At 46.4% G+C, this 18794-nt stretch overlaps 1 protein-coding gene across 1 annotated transcript in view; it reads left to right on the plus strand.

Moving 5' to 3' along the window:
- The window catches only part of LOC144773012 (putative protein ARB2BP), a 118595-nt gene that overhangs the window by 843 nt on the left and 98958 nt on the right, over positions 1-18794 (plus strand). The window lies entirely within an intron of this gene.

Here is an 18794-nt window from a genome sequence, read left to right on the forward strand (position 1 = left end):
TTGTGCCAAAAAAAAAAAGTTTTGTTTAAAATTAACTCCCAATCTCTGCGAGTCTGGTCGAATATCTCATGGGAGAATAGGTTGTTACAAGACATTTAGTGTACTCGTCTGAGGTTCTCCCTCTCTCAAAACTGGAACATGTATTTTAATTAAAGGAAAGGGTTCGGATGCTGCGAAGGATATCCAATTCAATAAGCGTTATTCGGTTCATATAAAACAACCATAAAAGCACAAGAAAAAAAAGAAGCATTGTTTAAAAGAACCAATTCTGTACATTAAATAAATAAAATCCAATCAGATTATTAATACTACTTAAAACATCATACTTTCCTTGCATAGATGGATTTTAGGATAAAAGTTGCAGTGTAAAAACAAATATCAGACTCTCGCATTGTAAACAGCAAACTCATAGCAGCTTCTGTGGTAAAAGTACAATATTTTATGAACAAGGGTTTTAAATATGCAAGACGGAAGTTCCAATATAAATCACATATGAGGAGAAATCGCAAAGTGATTTGTTTTGTGTGGCCATCACATGGGCAAGGGGAGGCAGGATACTGTTTTACACATGGAAAAGCTACCAAGTGATGGACCAGACCAAATCTCATTCTTGTTAGTACATAACGATGCAAAGATCTGGTTACCTGACTCAAATAGGTTTGGAATCCCTCAAGAACCGAATGAGAATAGTAAAACTGACAGGTTGTTGCTGCTCTATGGTACATAAACGCCTCTTTTTTTCTATGCAGCAAGAACAAGTTCTTCACTTCTGCTTTGGGCAGCTCTGTTAATGTTTAATTTAAAAAAATCCTTAAAACTATGTACAATATAATTTAGCCAGGGAATCTTAAAACAATTATCTAATCAGAGACAGTCTTTGATAATCATTCTATTGAAGACAGTCTCTAACTACAGCCATATTGATCCAATCAATAATGTCCTGAGTGCTATTAAGTCCATCAGGTAGCTAATTCCCACTTCGCTATGAATTAGTTCAGTTGACACCGAGGATGGCAAACAGAGCAACTTTTTAAGGAACATATTTTCCACTGTTTGCAGATCACAGTTAGTTATGACCCCATACCCCCGCACCATAAAGTGCGATTGAGGTACATCTTGATTGATCGATGTGTGTCATATCTTTAATTCTTCGGTCGCCTAACTTCGCTGCGAACCTAAAAACCCCATGGACACTTTTTGCCATCGTCGCCTGAAACATTCAGCATCTCTTGTGACCATTTACCATCACCAGAGAACGTTATCCCTAAATAACCAAACTTATCCACCATTTGGATTTTCTGCCCCTCTGTAAAGAAGGAGTTAATCCTCTTGTGCCTCGTACCACAGACCATAGTATATATTTTGGTTTTATTAATCTGCAACTTCCACCTCTTGATAAAATCGGGGAACTTGTCTATTAGCCGCTGGAGGCCAATGGGTTTTTCTAGATAAAAGCACCGCATCATCTGCATAAAGCAGTACCGGCACATCCTGGCCCTCCGCCTGTGGTGCATTCGATTTTACGAGTTTGAGTGCTGCGTCAACTTCGTTAATAAAAAATGTAGAGCGCAATGGGTCAAGGACGCAACCTTGTCGGATGCCACATCTAACGTTAAATTTAGGGGTGCACTCACCCCTGTGCCCATACCGTACAGATGTTAACCATCTTTCATAAAGTCTGGCCAAAAAATAAATTATAGACTCTGGGGCTCCAAGATCTAAAAGAGTCGGCCAAAGTATGGCGTGATCCACTAAATCGAATGCGCTGCTGAGGTCGGCGAAGCATAGAAAAAGGGACCCTTGCTTGGCACGTGTATCTTCCAATTAATAAATCTAAATTATTACACTGTTCAAGGGTTCCTCGCCGTTTCCTAAAACCGTATTGTGTCTTTGTTAAAATCCCGTTATCCTCCGCCCATTCTTCTAACCTAACAAGTAGAATCCTACTCATCATTTTTATAGAGGAATCTAAAAGAGAAATTGGCCGATAATTTTTGGCATCGGATTTAACCCCTTCTTAAAAATAGGGATAAGTATTGATTCACCCTAGTAGAAGGAGCTCCATCAGTTACAGCAGCGTTAAAGACTCTATTTAGTATAGGTATTTAGTATAGGTCCCCAGAGAGCGGGTACGGCTTTATAAACATCTATTGGAACACCGTCCGGGCCCGGGGCCTTTCCTCCCTTGCTACTTTTAATGCCTTGTTCCACCTCAGCTAATGTGATATTTAGTGGTATTATACACCAAATTCTTAATTAGTAAGGTCGTTTGTGGTAAGATTTCCTGGGTTAAAAATGCTAGAGAAATGAGCAACTCATGCCTCACTGATAACATGGGACATTAATTCGGGGACTACCTCATCTTTTAAAAAACGAGAATTAACTGTTTCCCAGAACAGCTGGCAGTTTGATGTATCCGCAGCCAAAGCGAGGTTGTCCCAGGCCTCCTGTTGTAACTCTCTCTTCCTCTGTTTGAGTTTAAATTTATAATCCAATCTTAATTTCTTTACAAGCATCAAATCCCTGTTACTACTGGACAGTGCTTGTTTTAACTGGTTCAATGAGAGAGTACAAGCATGGTTAAACCATCCCCTGTTCTGGGTAAATTTCTTATTGGATGTCGTAGTCAAATATTATCAATAGTATTGTTTATTTTACAAACATTCATTAAGATCAGTGCAGGCTTAGTATTGACATCCAAATTCTGAAAGATCTCAGCATAGCAATTGGTAACAATGTTTTTTAACACCTTATCTGGGTTAACCCCTTTCCATTTTATTCTAGTACCATTAGGTCTGCACGGGATAATATTTCCCTCAGTTGTTTGTGTTACTACGGATCTATTACCCCATACAGCTACTTGCATAATAATGCAATTATGATCACTAAGTAGGGATTCTTCACTCCAAGGGGAGGTACATAGGGGGATAATATTGACAGAAACCAGTACATGATCGGTGACTGTATTAGCATTTCTGCCTGTAAAAGTAGGAACCTGTTTCCCCATCCCATCTCTTGCACACTGCATTATGTCCAAATCAGTTAGCCATAACGGTGTTCAGTATATCTCCATACGGATTATGGGGGAAATGCGTACAATCATCTCCTGTATCGTTCCTGAACCCGCAGACCTTAGTAATAGACAGACGACATATAGGCGTATTAAAATCTCCAACCCAAATTATATCAAAATTGACATCTTTTTCAGTGCCCAATTTACCAATAACATTCTCCAGTTCTGTGACTACATTATGTCGTGTACAATCAAAGAGGTTATTATAAAAATGAATAAACAAAACATCCCAGCCATTTTTTTGTTGTAACCATATTACCTGTGAGTGACACCCGATGTTAGTAAACATTTTAACTTCTAAAGGCAGATTGACAGGAGAATTAAAAGCCCACCCTTTGCTCTACCAGCCAAAGAACACAGAGCAGGTAAATCATAAGAAACAAACCCTTCAAAGTTAACATAATCTGTATACCAGGTTTCCTGAAGACAAATAATATCATGGTTATGGAGAAAATCCATCCATCCTAACATATCCCTTTTTTTAGTCAACCCGGCTATGTTCCAGGAGGCTATAGTAAACCCACTAACTAGAGGTCTATCTACGGTGCCGGTTAACTGAGTTGTTATTAACTGTCTGGCCCCGGTTTCGTCACAATCGGGCAACATAGCTTGGGGTGCAGGGTCTATTTCTGGCAGTTGTCCTATATTTCCCTCAGTGGTTGCCCCTTGCTCTGTACTAAGATCCCTTTCAACAGAGATATACGTGGTTCCCCATTTACTTGCCAGACCTACTAGACCCTGTCCCACTGGGATTTCTGCCCCTTGTTGGCCAAAGACCCTGCAAACCGCCATTCCTTCTGTATGGCGGGCTAGATTCTGTCAATCATTCTCCTCGAGGGTACTGAGTGATTGAAATCGATTTATATATGGGTAGGGCGAAATGCGACTGGAGTGGCAGTGCCCAGTTAGTTCTATGGCATTCCTGGTCTACCCCTCTAGATGGTACTTGTTTTAGATGGCTGTAGAAGAAGCCGAGTGGGAGTAATGAGGTGCTAGGATCATTATCTGGCAAGGCTACTGCTCTATTCAGGAAGAACCTGGCATAGTGTGGCTTCTTAAAATGAATAATGACACAATCACCCGGTATAGATTTTCTTAAAGGGATAATCCAGTTAACTCTTCTGGTCGTAAGAATCTGATCTGCATAGTTAACCGGATAGCCACAAGTACGATTAAGCCAATGCACCATTTTACTTTTAAGAGATACATGTTTCAATTTGGGCGGAAGTATCCAGGCTTATAGACCAGCTATCCTAATGGTAGCATGGACGAAGCAGTCTTAGGCTAAACTCTTTTGGCATGTGAAGCCAGCTGTTTTACCACATATAACCCCTTGAATACCAGAGGAAAGGACACCACACAGGTTGTTATGAAAATAAACAGTATATTTATTAATAACAAAGACCTCTGAACTCTTTGTGAGGTCAGAGGGCTAAGCACATGACAATCTCTTAGGAAAAATACGATAAGTTGCACAAAATTACAATGGTTCCCTAGGGGCACGACAAACCATATACTAAGTAAATGGTATAAGGAAATCGATAGAAGGAATGGAGCTGTCCAGAGGCTGTAGGTTCGCTGGGACTACACTATCCTAACCTCAGGTAAGTAATAGGAGGCCCCCGGGACGCGGGTGCAGAGTGTGAACTCACACGCCGGATGCGGAACAAAGTCAATGGACAGTACAGTTCAAGAAAAAGGTGAGTACGGACAACCCTGACTGGTTAGGACTAAAACGACCGTGAATCTGGACACTAGGAGAGTTAATCTACCCTTGAGCACCGAGATGCTCTTGTTACCTCACCCACGGGCTGCGGGTGCATAGGTGTGAAGTTGTGTCGGGTTTCTGCGTTGAAGTCTATGGAGCCTGGAAGAAAAGATGCTGGAGGCGACCAGGAGGAAGATGTCCGGTGCGAGCCACGGGTGGATCGAGGAAGAAGAGGACCTGAAAGCAGAGGGGACAGTGTTCAAAGTCACTAGCCAGTGACCGGTGTGGAACCAGGAGGGAACCAGATGCTGTCGTCGCGATCAGGTGAAGAGTGGACGCTTGTCTCTGCAGCCACGTGGACCAGGAGGTGTCTTCGACGACCAGGATGGAGGCACGAGCTGTCCCACGCAGGCTCTCGCTGTCGGCGGTGTCGGATCCGGATTCGGAGTCAACAGACCTTGGCAAAGGCAACCCACGCGGTGAGTGGAAACGGCGTCTGGAGTGGACCAGGAGGGTCCGGGGTGCTCCTCTTTTGGAAGGGAGCAAGGGCCAGTCTGGAGCAACCAGACCAGCAGTGTAGTTTTCAAAGTTCGTCGTCTAGGAGGTCACTAGCCAGCCGGCAAGTGACCAGACAACGCGTCGAGCAGCAAACAGGCAGAAGGGCCCCACGCAGATCTCGTGGATGCTGGAGGGCTGATCTTCGGTGCAGGAACTGCTCGGGCTGGGGCTTCTCAATCCCCAAAGCACTTTGTCGAGTTTACCTCAGAAGTCGTGCTGGAAGCGAAGTGCAGTTTCTTTCAAGATGGCCGGTCCCACGTGTCTCGTCGCACCCATGGATCTCAGCTGTGCTGCAGATGTGAGTTGAGGTCGGAGAGGTCTGGGAATCCGGGTCTCGTCGGGCTCTGAAGTCTGGGTCCTCAAGGGAAGACGACAAAGGGAAGCCGCTAGACGCTTGATGGTGCCTGCAGTTGCAGGGTGGACACTCCTTGCCCACAAGGGAGATTCTTCAGTCTTCTGTGGAGCAGAACGTCGAAGTCCAGAGTTTCTTCTTGTAAAGTTGTTCAGGATAATCTAATGTGGAATGGGACCAGCTCCTACCTTTAGTCTCCTAAAGGGGGCTGTACTGTGACTAGGTCCCTCCCATGGGTGGGACCAGGAAGGGGGGTGGTTACACCTCCTATCCTTTGTCCGGCTTCGCGCGAGAGCTGGGGCATGGGCACCCCAGCAACTGGTTTGAACCGGTGTATGCACAGGGCACCTTGTGTGCCCCAGGTATGTCTTATCCCTTTCAGGCCTGTCCTACCCAATACACAAAATCCTGTCTGGGGTGGTGCTAGCACCTCCCAAGGCAGGAAACCCTTTGTCCAAGACTCCCTCGCTGGAAGGACTCCCAGCAGCAGGAGGTCAGACTTGTGTCTGTGGTGGCAGCATCCATTTTGTGATGCTGAGGCTCGAGTTAACTTTAACCAGGGTTCACAGTTACATACATGTCATGTCCCTCTAGAAGGGTGGAATGCTACCCCTGTCGCCAGAACTGGCGAGGGGGTAGTATTCCAATTCGTATGACACCGTACTCGATATGTTTTGATAATGCTATGTCAAAGTTGGCAATAACCGTGAGGATTATAATGCACTTAAGAGTATATGGTATAGCTTTATCATGGAACAGCTATAAGGACTTGGTTCCGCAAGCTGCAGACAGCCTCAGCTTATGCTAGAGCACCATCTCACATAATTCCAAGCACTCTGCCTTCAGGATTGATAAGGCCTGCCATAGGAGTGACTGATAGGAGGATATGTATCCATTTTAGGGTTAGATATAGGTATACTATATCTACAGCAAAGGGTGAATACACCACCTTGCCCCAGCTGTCTTAGCAGCCAGTTGTGTCAGTTTTGGATGGCCAGCCAGGGGTGGCATAATACATGCTGCAGCCCCTGGTAGGCCCTGGGTACACCTATGCCCTGGGTACCTAAGGTACACTGTACAGGGACTGATAAGGTGACCCAGTATCCAATTAGATATGTACCTAAGGTACATGGAGTCCATTTTAACAGAGAGAGCAGGAAGCCTGGGTCCTGAATAGCAGGATCCCAGGCCAACTAAGTAAAAAACCAGCAAAACACTAGGCAAAAAGTTGGGGGTAACCATAGTCAGATATCCACCTTCCTACATAACCCCCCCCAAACGAAAGGAGATAAGGCTATCCTTGTCCAGGTAAGCCTCTATTGCCTAAGTGGCCATATAAGGAAGTACCAGCACTGGTATGGTTACCCCCTATCTCATGGTCCACTAAGCAATCCCTCACTCTAAGGGTATCTGAGGGTCTCCACCATAGGGAATCTCTACCTGTGGTGTGTTTTGGCAAAGTAAAAGGCTAGTGCTGAGATGGAGTACTGAAGTGAGGCTCCACTACTGTTGGGCTCAACCTCCTCCAATCATCATCCACCATATATGCCTTTCTTTCCACAACTGAGTTGTTTTGGGCTCTCAGGGTCAAACTCTGGCTACCTAAAGCTGGAGGCTGAGTCCCTCTGTTTGGCTTACTGGAGGGACAGGTCAGGTCAGGTCTGGGGCCCTTAGGTCCCAAGTTTGGCTGTGCCCAACAGAGTCCATCTGGGGGAGGACCCTAACTAAGTTTAAGGGGGATCCCTCAGGAGTTTCTAACTTTTTCACCTTGCTAGGGCTGCTAGCTTTGGTGTCCCTAATCTGCTGATGGGGTTGTTTTATTGGACAGGGGCCCTTTGGGGCTCACTGGCCTCCTTGACCTCTGTAGCCCTGGGCTGACTGAGGCAGGGTAGAGAGGGGCAGGTTACCTGCTCCAGACTGGGTCCCACCTTGGAAGGGTCCACTGACATCAGGGGCTCTGCCAGGCTAGGCCCGACTACCTCTGGGGCAGTTTCTTCACAAGGGGTAAGATCAGTTCCCTGAGGAGGCTGATCCTTTCCTAATGTCTGGTGGGAAGGACATCTCTCTTCCTCCTCAATGCTCTCTGTTTGTGTGGAGTGATCCATAATTTCAGGCTTCACAACACAGGAATGAGTTTGAGTTTGGGCTGTGGCCATCACAGCCCCACCAACCTTTTCAGGAAGGGACTCCGTTTGGGTATGGGCTGTTACCATCACAGCCCTGCTAACCTTTTCAGGGAAGGAATCTATTTGAGATTGGGCTGAGACTGGCACAGCCCTCCTAACCTGTTCAGGAAGATTTACCATTTTAGAATGGGTTTCTTGTTCCACCTCAGCCCAGGCTGAGATTTCCAAATCATTCCCCAGTAGACAATTTACAGGCAAGTTTGCTGACACTGCCACTCTCTTTGGGCCAGTGACACCTCCCCAGCTGAGATTTACCACTGCCATGGGATGATTTCTCTGTACTCCATCAATGTTGGTCACCTGGTATGTGGCACCAGGTATAAGTTGCCTTGAGGGGACTAGACTCTCAGTCACCATAGTGTTGCTAGCCCCTGTGTCTCTATAGGCCTCAACCTTTAGACCATTGATGAGGGGCTCTTGCCTGTACTTGCCCAACGTGTTGGGACAAGCAGTGAAGTTGGCAAACCCCATGCCATCTTCACAGACAAGAGTAGTTGAGTCAGGGGACCTGGTTAGGCCAGAGTCCCCAGGAACTCCCAAAGTAAACCCACCCAAGTTCTTGGGGGCACTCCCACCACCTGGGGGATTACTACTAGTAGTAACAGGAGGCTTGGGAGTATTACTTGGGGGAATGTTCTCCTTATTGTTGGCCTTTGGGTAACTGCTGTCAGTTTTCCAATGGCCTACCTGTTTGCAGGAATGGCAATAAGGTTTCTTCTGGGCACAGGAAGTGTCTTGGGACCCAACCCCTTTCTTGGAGTTTTGGGGCCCTAGGGAAGTCTTCTCTGTAGATTTATTCCCCACCTTTCTCTTGAGGCTTGGTAGTCTTTCTTTTGGTCACCACCCTGATTCTTAGGCCTAATCCTGGTTCTGACCCATTTGTCTGCTCTCTTACCCAATTCTTGTGGAGAGGTCAGATCAGAGTCCACCAGGTGCTGGTGCAAAAGCTGGTTTTGACAGTTATTTAAGATTTGCTCTCTCATTATGAGATTGTACAATCCTGTGTAATCAGTACCTTTACTTCCCAATAACCAGCCCTCCAGAGCCTTAGTAGCACAATCTACAAAATCAGTCCAATCCTGAGCCTGAGTTTTCTGGGTGTCTCTGAACATCAACCTGTACTGTTCAGTTGTTAAGCCAACCCCATCAATCAGTGTATTTTTCAGGACTTGGTAGTTATTAGCATCCTCATCTCTAACAGTGAGGAGCTTATCTCTGCCTTTACCTTCAAAGGAAGCCACAATATAGCTGCCCACTGACTCTGGGGTACCTGCTGTACTTTGCAGGCCCTCTCCAGAGCAGTTATCCATTTGTGGATATCATCTCCTGTCTTATAGGAGGGCACTATTTTACTCAGGTGTCTATTCTCAAAACTCCTGTCTTTATCCCTAGGGATAGTGCTGCCACCAGTGGGTGCTAACCCACTCAACTGTTGCTCTCTAGCAAAGGCAAGTTTCTCCTTGGCAAGGGCAAGTTCTTCCCTTTGAATCCTCAGATTAACTTCCTTCATCTTTGCTTCCTGCTCTCTCTTCTGAGGGGAAGTCATCCTCCTCTGAGCAGATGCATGAGAGGCATGGGAGTGAACAGACCTGTTGGAGTCCCTAGAATTAGATCTATCTCTTCTGACCCCAAGGTTAGGCCTGCTTGTGGAAGGTACTAGGGCTCCCCCAGTTCCTTCCCTATGTAGGACTAAGTTGGCCCTGGTAAGTCTACTGACTAAAGGTTGGCCATTGTCTGCCTCATCCTCCGATAAGTTTCCCTCTTCCCTACCATCTTCATTCTCTGTTTCAGGGAGGTTAGAGTCTGGATCCTCTTGATCACCTTCTAAGGGGGGCATGCTCCCATCTGGATTAGAGGGGCCTGTGTCAGAAGCCCTTCTAGCATCATATGTCTCTAAGAGACCTAACAGAAAGGGAGTGGTAGGGTTAGAACCCTGTTTCAATTTCCTGGAGGTACACAATTGTCTCATCTCCTGGAAACCGAGTGCTGCATATCTGGAAAGGACCTGTGGAGGGTCACTAACCACTAGGGGAGTCTCTGAAGTCTTTCCATGGGTATTCATGCTTTCTAGTGAGGTGTAAGTGATGCACCTACCTACACTATGGGTTTTCCTACTGATCCCTTGCTAAGAGTTGTAGTCAGGGTGTGCTAGGCCCTTTCTACTACAACAGCTGGTTCAGTAGAACTCAGAGTATTTCTAAGCTTGTTATATGTACCTATGGTACCTTATGTGATCTTTCAAATGATATTTCAAGATTATATTTGGTAAAAACAACAGCAAGCTCAAATCCCAACCGCTGCACACCAATGTGAGAAGTTGGCCTGATATATGATGTTCACTAGTTCTAGTGATCACCTTGTATCAGTCCAAACAACACTTATGGTGATTGGTTGTAAGTCAACCTTATAGACCAGCTATCCTAATGGTAGCATGGACGAAGCAGTCTTAGGCTAAACTCTTTTGGCATGTGAAGCCAGCTGTTTTACCACATATAACCCCTTGAATACCAGAGGAAAGGACACCACACAGGTTGTTATGAAAATAAACAGTATATTTATTAATAACAAACACCTCTGAACTCTTTATGAGGTCAGAGGGCTAAGCACATGACAATCTCTTAGGAAAAATACGATAAGTTGCACAAAATTACAATGGTTCCCTAGGGGCACGACAAACCATATACTAAGTAAATGGTATAAGGAAATCGATAGAAGGAATGGAGCAGTCCAGAGGCTGTAGGTTCGCTGGGACTACACTATCCTAACCTCAGGTTAGTAATAGGAGGCCCCCGGGACACGGGGGCAGAGTGTGAACTCACACGCCGGATGCGGAACAAAGTCAATGAACAGTACAGTTCAAGAAAAAGGTGAGTACGGACAACCCTGACTGGTTAGGACTAAAACGACGGTGAATCTGGACACTAGGAGAGTTAATCTACCCTTGAGCACCGAGATGCTCTTGTTACCTCACCCACGGGCTGCGGGTGCATAGGTGTGAAGTTGTCGGGTTTCTGCGTTGAAGTCAATGGAGCCTGGAAGAAAAGATGCTGGAGGCGACCAGGAGGAAGATGTCCGGTGCGAGCCACGGGTGGATCGAGGAAGAAGAGGACCTGAAAGCAGAGGGGACAGTGTTCAAAGTCACTAGCCAGTGACCAGTGTGGAACCAGGAGGGAACCAGATGCTGTCGTCGCGATCAGGTGAAGAGTGGACGCTTGTCTCTGCAGCCACGTGGACCAGGAGGTGTCTTCGACGACCAGGATGGAGGCACGAGCTGTCCCACGCAGGCTCTCGCTGTCGGCGGTGTCGGATCCGGATTCGGAGTCAACAGACCTTGGCAAAGGCAACCCACGCGGTGAGTGGAAACGGCGTCTGGAGTGGACCAGGAGGGTCCGGGGTGCTCCTCTTTTGGAAGGGAGCAAGGGCCAGTCTGGAGCAACCAGACCAGCAGTGTAGTTTTCAAAGTTCGTCGTCTAGGAGGTCACTAGCCAGCCGGCAAGTGACCAGACAACGCGTCGAGCAGCAAACAGGCAGAAGGGCCCTACGCAGATCTCGTGGATGCTGGAGGGCTGATCTTCGGTGCAGGAACTGCTCGGGCTGGGGCTTCTCAATCTCCAAAGCACTTTGTCGAGTTTACCTCAGAAGTCGTGCTGGAAGCGAAGTGCATTTTCTTTCAAGATGGCCGGTCCCACGTGTCTCGTCGCACCCATGGATCTCAGCTGTGCTGAAGATGTGAGTTGAGGTCGGAGAGGTCTGGGAATCCGGGTCTCGTCGGGCTCTGAAGTCTGGATCCTCGAGGGAAGACGACAAAGGGAAGCCGCTAGACGCTTGATGGTGCCTGCAGTTGCAGGGTGGACACTCCTTGCCCACAAGGGAGATTCTTCAGTCTTCTGTGGAGCAGAACGTCGAAGTCCAGAGTTTCTTCTTGTAAAGTTGTTCAGGATAATCTAATGTGGAATGGGACCAGCTCCTACCTTTATTCTCCTAAAGGGGGCTGTACTGTGACTAGGTCCCTCCCATGGGTGGGACCAGGAAGGGGGGTGGTTACTCCTCCTATCCTTTGTCCGGCTTCGCACGAGAGCTGGGGCAGGGGTACCCCAGCAACTGGTTTGAACCGGTGTATGCACAGGGCACCTTGTGTGCCCCAGGTATGTCTTATCCCTTTCAGGCCTGTCCTACCCAATACACAAAATCCTGTCTGGGGTGGTGCTAGCACCTCCCAAGGCAGGAAACCCTTTGTCCAAGCCTCCCTCGCTGGAAGGACTCCCAGCAGCAGGAGGTCAGACTTGTGTCTGTGGTGGCAGCATCCATTTTGTGATGCTGAGGCTAGAGTTAACTTTAACCAGGGTTCACAGTTACATACATGTCATGTCCCTCTAGAAGGGTGGAATGCTACCCCTGTCGCCAGCACTGGCGAGGGGGTAGTATTCCAATTCGTATGACACCTTACTCGACATGTTTTGATAATGCTATATCAAAGTTGGCAATAACCGTGAGGATTATAATGCACTTAAGAGTATATGGTATAGCGTTATCATGGAACAGCTATAAGGACTTGGTTCCGCAAGCTGCAGACAGCCTTAGCTCATGCTAAAGCACCATCTCACATAATTCCAAGCACTCTGCCTTCAGGGTTGATAAGGCCTGCCATAGGAGTGACTGATAGGAGGATATGTGTCCATTTTAGGGTTAGATATAGGTATACTATATCTACAGCAAAGGGTGAATACACCACCTTGCCCCAGCTGTCTTAGCAGCCAGTTGTGTCAGTTTTGGATGGCCAGCCAGGGGTGGCATAATACATGCTGCAGCCCCTGGTAGGCCCTGGGTACACCTATGCCCTGGGTACCTAAGGTACACTGTACAGGGACTGATAAGGTGACCCAGTATCCAATTCGATATGTACCTAAGGTACATGGAGTCCATTTTAACAGAGAGAGCAGGAAGCCTGGGTCCTGAATAGCAGGATCCCAGGCCAACTAAGTAAAAAACCAGCAAAACACTAGGCAAAAAGTTGGGGGTAACCATAGTCAGATATCCACCTTCCTACACTTCCTCTCCGGCAGAACACAGTGCATCCGCCTCACCCCCCCCCCCCCCCCATTCGAAGCCACCAAGATCATCTGCGGCGTACCCCATGGATCCTCCCTCAGCCCGACATTGTTCAACATCTACATGGCTCCGCTCGCACACGTCGCCAGACTGCACAACCTCAACATCATCTTGTACGCCGACGCCACATACAACTGTTCCACTCGCTCATCAAGGACCCTCTCATCGCCAAAACCAACCTCCACCAAGGAATGAAAGCAGTCGCAGAATGGATGAAGAACAGCCGCCTGAAGCTGAACTCGGGACAAGAGGGAGGTCCTCATTGTTGGCTTCACCCCCTCTGCCTGGGATGACTCCTGGTGGCCGACCGCCCTGGGAGCAGCACCAACACCCACCGACCACGCACGCAACCTGGGATTTATCCTCGATTCAACACTCCATGACCAAGCAAGCCAACCCCATCTCATCCTCCTGTTTCAACACCCTCCGCATGTGCTCCGAAAGATCTACAGGTGGATCCCCACCGACACTAGAAGAATGGTCACCCAGCCCTTGTCAGCAGCAGACTAGACTACAGAAAAGCCCTCTACGCAGGAGCCTCGTCCAAACTGCTGAAACGACTGCAACACATACAGAACGCCTCTGCACGCCTGATCCTCGACATCCTTCGCCACAACCTCATAACACCCCACCTGAGAGACCTGCACTGGCTTCCCGTCAACAAGAGGATCACCTTCAAGCTCCTCACCGACGCACACAAAGCACTCCACAACACCGGACTGCTTACCTCAACAAACGACTCACCTTCCAAACCCCGAACCACAAGTTCCGCTCCGCCGGCCTCCCCACCGTCCCCCGCATACGGCAAGCGACCACCGGCAGCGGATCATTTTCCTACCTCGCCGCCAAGTCCTGGAACACCCTCCCCACCCTCCTACGGCAGACCGAAGACCTACTTACCTTCAGGAGGCTACTCAAGACCTGGCTGTTCGAGCAGTATCAGTAGCCCCCAAGCCATGCCCCCCCCCCACCCCAGCGCCTTGAGACCCGCACTCGTAAGTAGCAAGCTTCTGGTTTAATGAGCAAGTGGGGAACGGTGGAAACTGACTTTGTGGTTTTTAATCTTGACATCTTAATGTCTGCAAATTGTGTGCACATGGGCAATCCTTTTTTGAAGTTATTCCTCTCTCTGTGTTTGTTTGCAGTAATAGGAATCCTTCAAAGAAAGCAAGTAAAATACTGGTATAAATGTTTTTTCCTCCGGGTGAGAAACGCACCAAATCCCATTGTATATTCTCTGAAATCGGGTGAAGTGGGAGCCGTATGGACCTTGAAACAAGCAGTCATGTATTGCAATTTAAGTTCTGCTTGACCACAAATTCTGATCTTGGACAAAACACGCTCTTGCTGGAACTTTGTCCTCTTTTTTGCATCATGTGAGAACTTTCTAACAGGCTCAAAATAAAAAATGAGCGCCAAGCACAAACATCCAGTCCAAGTCATCGGTCCAGTTTTAATTCATAGAAGAGAAAATAATATTTTCTTATCTATAAGTGTGAAATTAAGATGGTGCAAGCTTAGTCTGACACTGTAGCTGCTTGATGTACCACCATAACACACCATTATGAAGTGATGTCTGCAAATTTGGGGCCTTGACTTTGACTGAAAGGATACCTGTCACATTGTTTCGAAGTATCTATCAGCATTTTTACGCATACTAAGATACAGCACACACGCAGTAGTGCGAACAGAATATGAGTCACATTTGTGGATGAGTACCCGGCCTGGCAAACTCTGAGTCCCTTTGTTTTTAGTACCTATTGGACAATATCACTTCATTATGTAATGTGCGGATCCTATAAAATCTGAACTCTCTTAAATACCCAAAACCAAAAGCTTCTAAAAGAGAGCACTTGTGTATGGTTTTTGTTAGGTCGGACATCCTTGGCTTGGTACTCTTATACTCACCCCCAACCAAACTTTTTGCCTTAACACCTTCTCTTTTGCTGGATTTGTTTTTGTTGGCTTTCGAACTGTGTGCACTTTACCACTGCTAATGTGGTTGTGCTCTCTCCCTAAAACAGGGTACAATTAGCCTACCCCTAATTGGCACATTTAATTTACTTGTAATTCTCTAGTAAGTGGTACTACATGTACCCAGGGCCTGTTAATTGCAACTAGTAGGCCTTCAGCACTCATTGTGCACCCATTAAAGTAGCACTGCAGCCAGTAGTGCATTTTTAAACTGCCTTTTTCGACCTGCCAGAATAAATCATTTGTCAGGCCTAGACCATGTGCTTGTGAAATCTATTGTATTCAATATAAATCATAAAAGGGGCTTATATCTCGCCTTTCCTTTTCATTAATATGTGTTCTTGCCACTTACTTTTCTTCCATTTCTATTGTCTGTAGCATACTATTTCCCGTAGTACTCCATGTCTTCTTCTTATCAGTGTCCCAAGGCTTGAAGTGCTCCTTTCCATCTGCTTGAAAGTCGTTGATATTTTAATTACGAACGAGTACACCTTTTTTTTTTTTTACCTGCTTCTTACGAAATTTAAATTTAACTGTTCTTTTATTTTGTGCAAGTTATTCACATACTTTTCTATTTGTAGGCGCAGGAAAAATAAGCAATTTGCTTACAGGATGTTGAGCCAATGCTGAGATTCAAACCTGGTTCCCGAGCTCCAAAGACGGCAGCTCTGGCTGCAGCGCAACATCTTCTTGCCGAGCCTTGCTTTCTTCAGCCGTCTGAATGACAGGCACTTTAAGGAAATCAAGCAGAGGCATAGCAAGGATGTTGTATGCCCTAAATACACTCCGTTCAACTGCATCATGGGATGCTCATTAATTTCATTGGATTTGCAAATTACCAATCCAATTATCTTATAAATCAACATTATTTTATTTTCAGTTGCACTAAGGTGTTTATAACATCTATCCCCAAGACAAGACTTTTACAAAGGCTACAGCTGACTACTTTCGGAACTTGAAAACAACATGGATTTTTGGTGTCATGTGAATTTGGGAAAATTAGTTTACAGCTTTGTCCCCTTTCAAAATGCACTTTGTGCGAGCAGCATCCATCAGGAATGGCTTTTTCTTCTTGCTCCCCCGTGTCTTTTTTCCTCATTGTTTATGCTTGCACTCCTCTCATCTTGACCCCTCCATGGCCTTCGCTCCCCCTCCTTTCAAAACGGAACTCGACCCGTTTACCAGATCTGCTTTCAGCAGCGGCAGGATCTCGCTGCGAGTGCCAAGGAAGGCTGCTTTACACCTTTATTATGCAGCGCTCCTTCAAACCAAATCACTTAAACAAAAATCTTTTTATTGCAATAATAAAGATATGACAGCAATAATCATCACATTCAATAACAGATTGCAGATTACATTACCTCAAACATATCAGGGCATGTCCTGTAATTTCATCACTCTATTTATTCCTCTCCCAACTTCTCAGTCTCGGTTGCAAAAATATCCTTCTCCTAGCCTCCGTTATCTTCTGGCCAAGGAGTATCACGAACAGGTAAGCAGAGCCTCCCCATGCTTTCAATCTGCGTCCATTTTTGTGGGCAAACTCTCCCCTCGTAAATCACCTTCTCTGCCCGCATGTACCAATCAATATCAACTTTCCATTCACTCAATGCGAGTCCTGAAGCCGCCTTGCCTTTTCTTGCAATGTTGCGCTTGGCCACCATGAGACCTAGGGTAACTCAGTTATTCCCCTGTCGTTAAGTCTGTTGCACCCCATATGTTTAATAAACACCATTGAGGCAAGGTCTCTATATTTTCCCCTCACAGTGTCATCATACATGCTATGACCGCTGTCCAGTACACTTGAATCCCCGGGCAATCCCACCAAATATGCAAAAACGTTCCCACCTGACCGCAACCTCTGGGACAGTATGGCGAGTCAAGTTTGCCCATCTTAACCAGTGTTGGGGTTGTGTAATATGTCCTATGTAGTATTTTCAGCTGGACTAGCCTAAAGCGTGACCATATTACTACTTCCCTGGGAGATTCAAGTGCCTCCTGCCACTCTTCACCATCCAGTTGTCCCAGGTCTTCCATCCATTTAATACGTAGTTTCTCCAGGGTGTCAGGGGAATTGTATAGTATTTTCCGATATATTAAGAATATGGCCTTTTCTGCAAATATTCATCTAGCAACCTAAGGGAGCAAACTGGTAGATCCGTCCCTGTGGATAGCATGTTGTAGTGCATGTCGGATCTGTAGGTACCAAAAGGTTTCTGTCAACTCCAGATCATATTCCTTCTGGAGTTCAGCGAACAATTTAACTTTCCTATTTGCCCATAAATCGCCTACCGTCGAAAGATCAATAAGGACCCATTTATAAAAACCTGGGTTTTTCGCCAAAAAGAACCAACTGCCCGAGTCCCATAACGGAGTGGCCTGGGTGATTTTATCTCACCACCCCAATGCTGCCATTGTAGCATGCCATATTCGCAGTCTCTGTAGTTGAGGTGGATTTTGGAGTTTCTGTTTCCCCCATAGATGGCCCTAAGGAAGCTTCGCGGTGGCTTATTATTTCTGTCCATCCTATAGGCTGGTTTAACCTGTGATAATTGAACCCACTGATTCACCACCGTGAGCTGCGCCACCCAGTATTAGTATTAAAGCACTGGAGGAGCAATCCCTCTGTCGGTCCTGGCCTATGTCAATTTTTGTAAGGCTATCTGTGGTGTCCCTCCATCTCAAAGGAGCTTCCACACCTCTGCCTGTGCTGCTCAAAAATATGCTTGGGAAACTAGATATGGTATTTTTTGTAAAGTATACAGAAAACGAGGAAGTGCCAGCATTTTATATAAGGAAGCTTTCGCCAGCAGCGACAAGGGTAAAGTCCGCCAGTGCTGCACATCATTTCGTCGGCCATGCTCATGAAAAGTCACAGAGTTGCTAGCAATATACATACCCAGGTTTCAAAATCCCTCTGTCACCACCCTTGCCGTACATGACCATGGAAGTCATGGTTCCGGGCCACAGAGATCAAATATCAACAACTAATCCCAATTTATTATGTATCCTGAATAGATTTGATATAAGGAGAAAATATGAAATATCCTATGCAGGGAGGAATAGGAATTTCCCCACATAGAGGATATTGTCTCCATATAGGGAGATCCGATCTTCCCAGGTCTCGGACCATTTAAGTCCCATAATTAACGGGGTTCCCCATATCCAAACTGCCAATGGCTCCTGAACCAAGGTGAAAATCAGTGAGGAAAGGGGGCATCCCTGTCTCATGCCTCTCTGTACTGTAAAGACTGTTGAACGCCCTCCGTTTACCGTTACCTGCTCCAAGGGGTCTGTATATAGTAGGCGTATTCACGCCCCAAATTTAGGGCTGAACCCTATTCTCTCAAGGACCACAAACAGGAAAGGCTACTCTATCTTACCGTAGGCCATCTTAGCATCCAATAACACCACTAAAGCATCCTCCTGAATATATTTTGCCCTCCAACACTCCATGCAGACGTATTGGGTTGAGCGCAGTATTCCGTCTAGGCATAAATCCTGATTGATCAGGGTGAGTTAACATACGGAGCATTGGAGCTAATCGAGTTGCTAACACTCTAGCCAGAATATTGACCTCCGCATTTAGCAAGAAAATTGGTCTATAAGAGGGGCTATTTTCCGGAGGTTTCCCACTTTTATTTATTGCCACAATGTTGGCCAATCTCTTACTATCTGGTAATTTCCCATGTTTGAGACTTTCTCAATACATTCTCAATAAATGAGGGGCGGTCTTGGAGGCTGTTATCTTATGCAGTTCTATTGGGAGGCTATTTGGACCCATAGCTTTGCCTGCTTTTGATGCACTAATGGCCTGTATCACTTCACTCTCTG

Source organism: Lissotriton helveticus, chromosome 8 (assembly GCF_964261635.1).
Source record: "Lissotriton helveticus chromosome 8, aLisHel1.1, whole genome shotgun sequence".
Taxonomy (NCBI): Eukaryota; Metazoa; Chordata; class Amphibia; order Caudata; family Salamandridae; genus Lissotriton; species Lissotriton helveticus.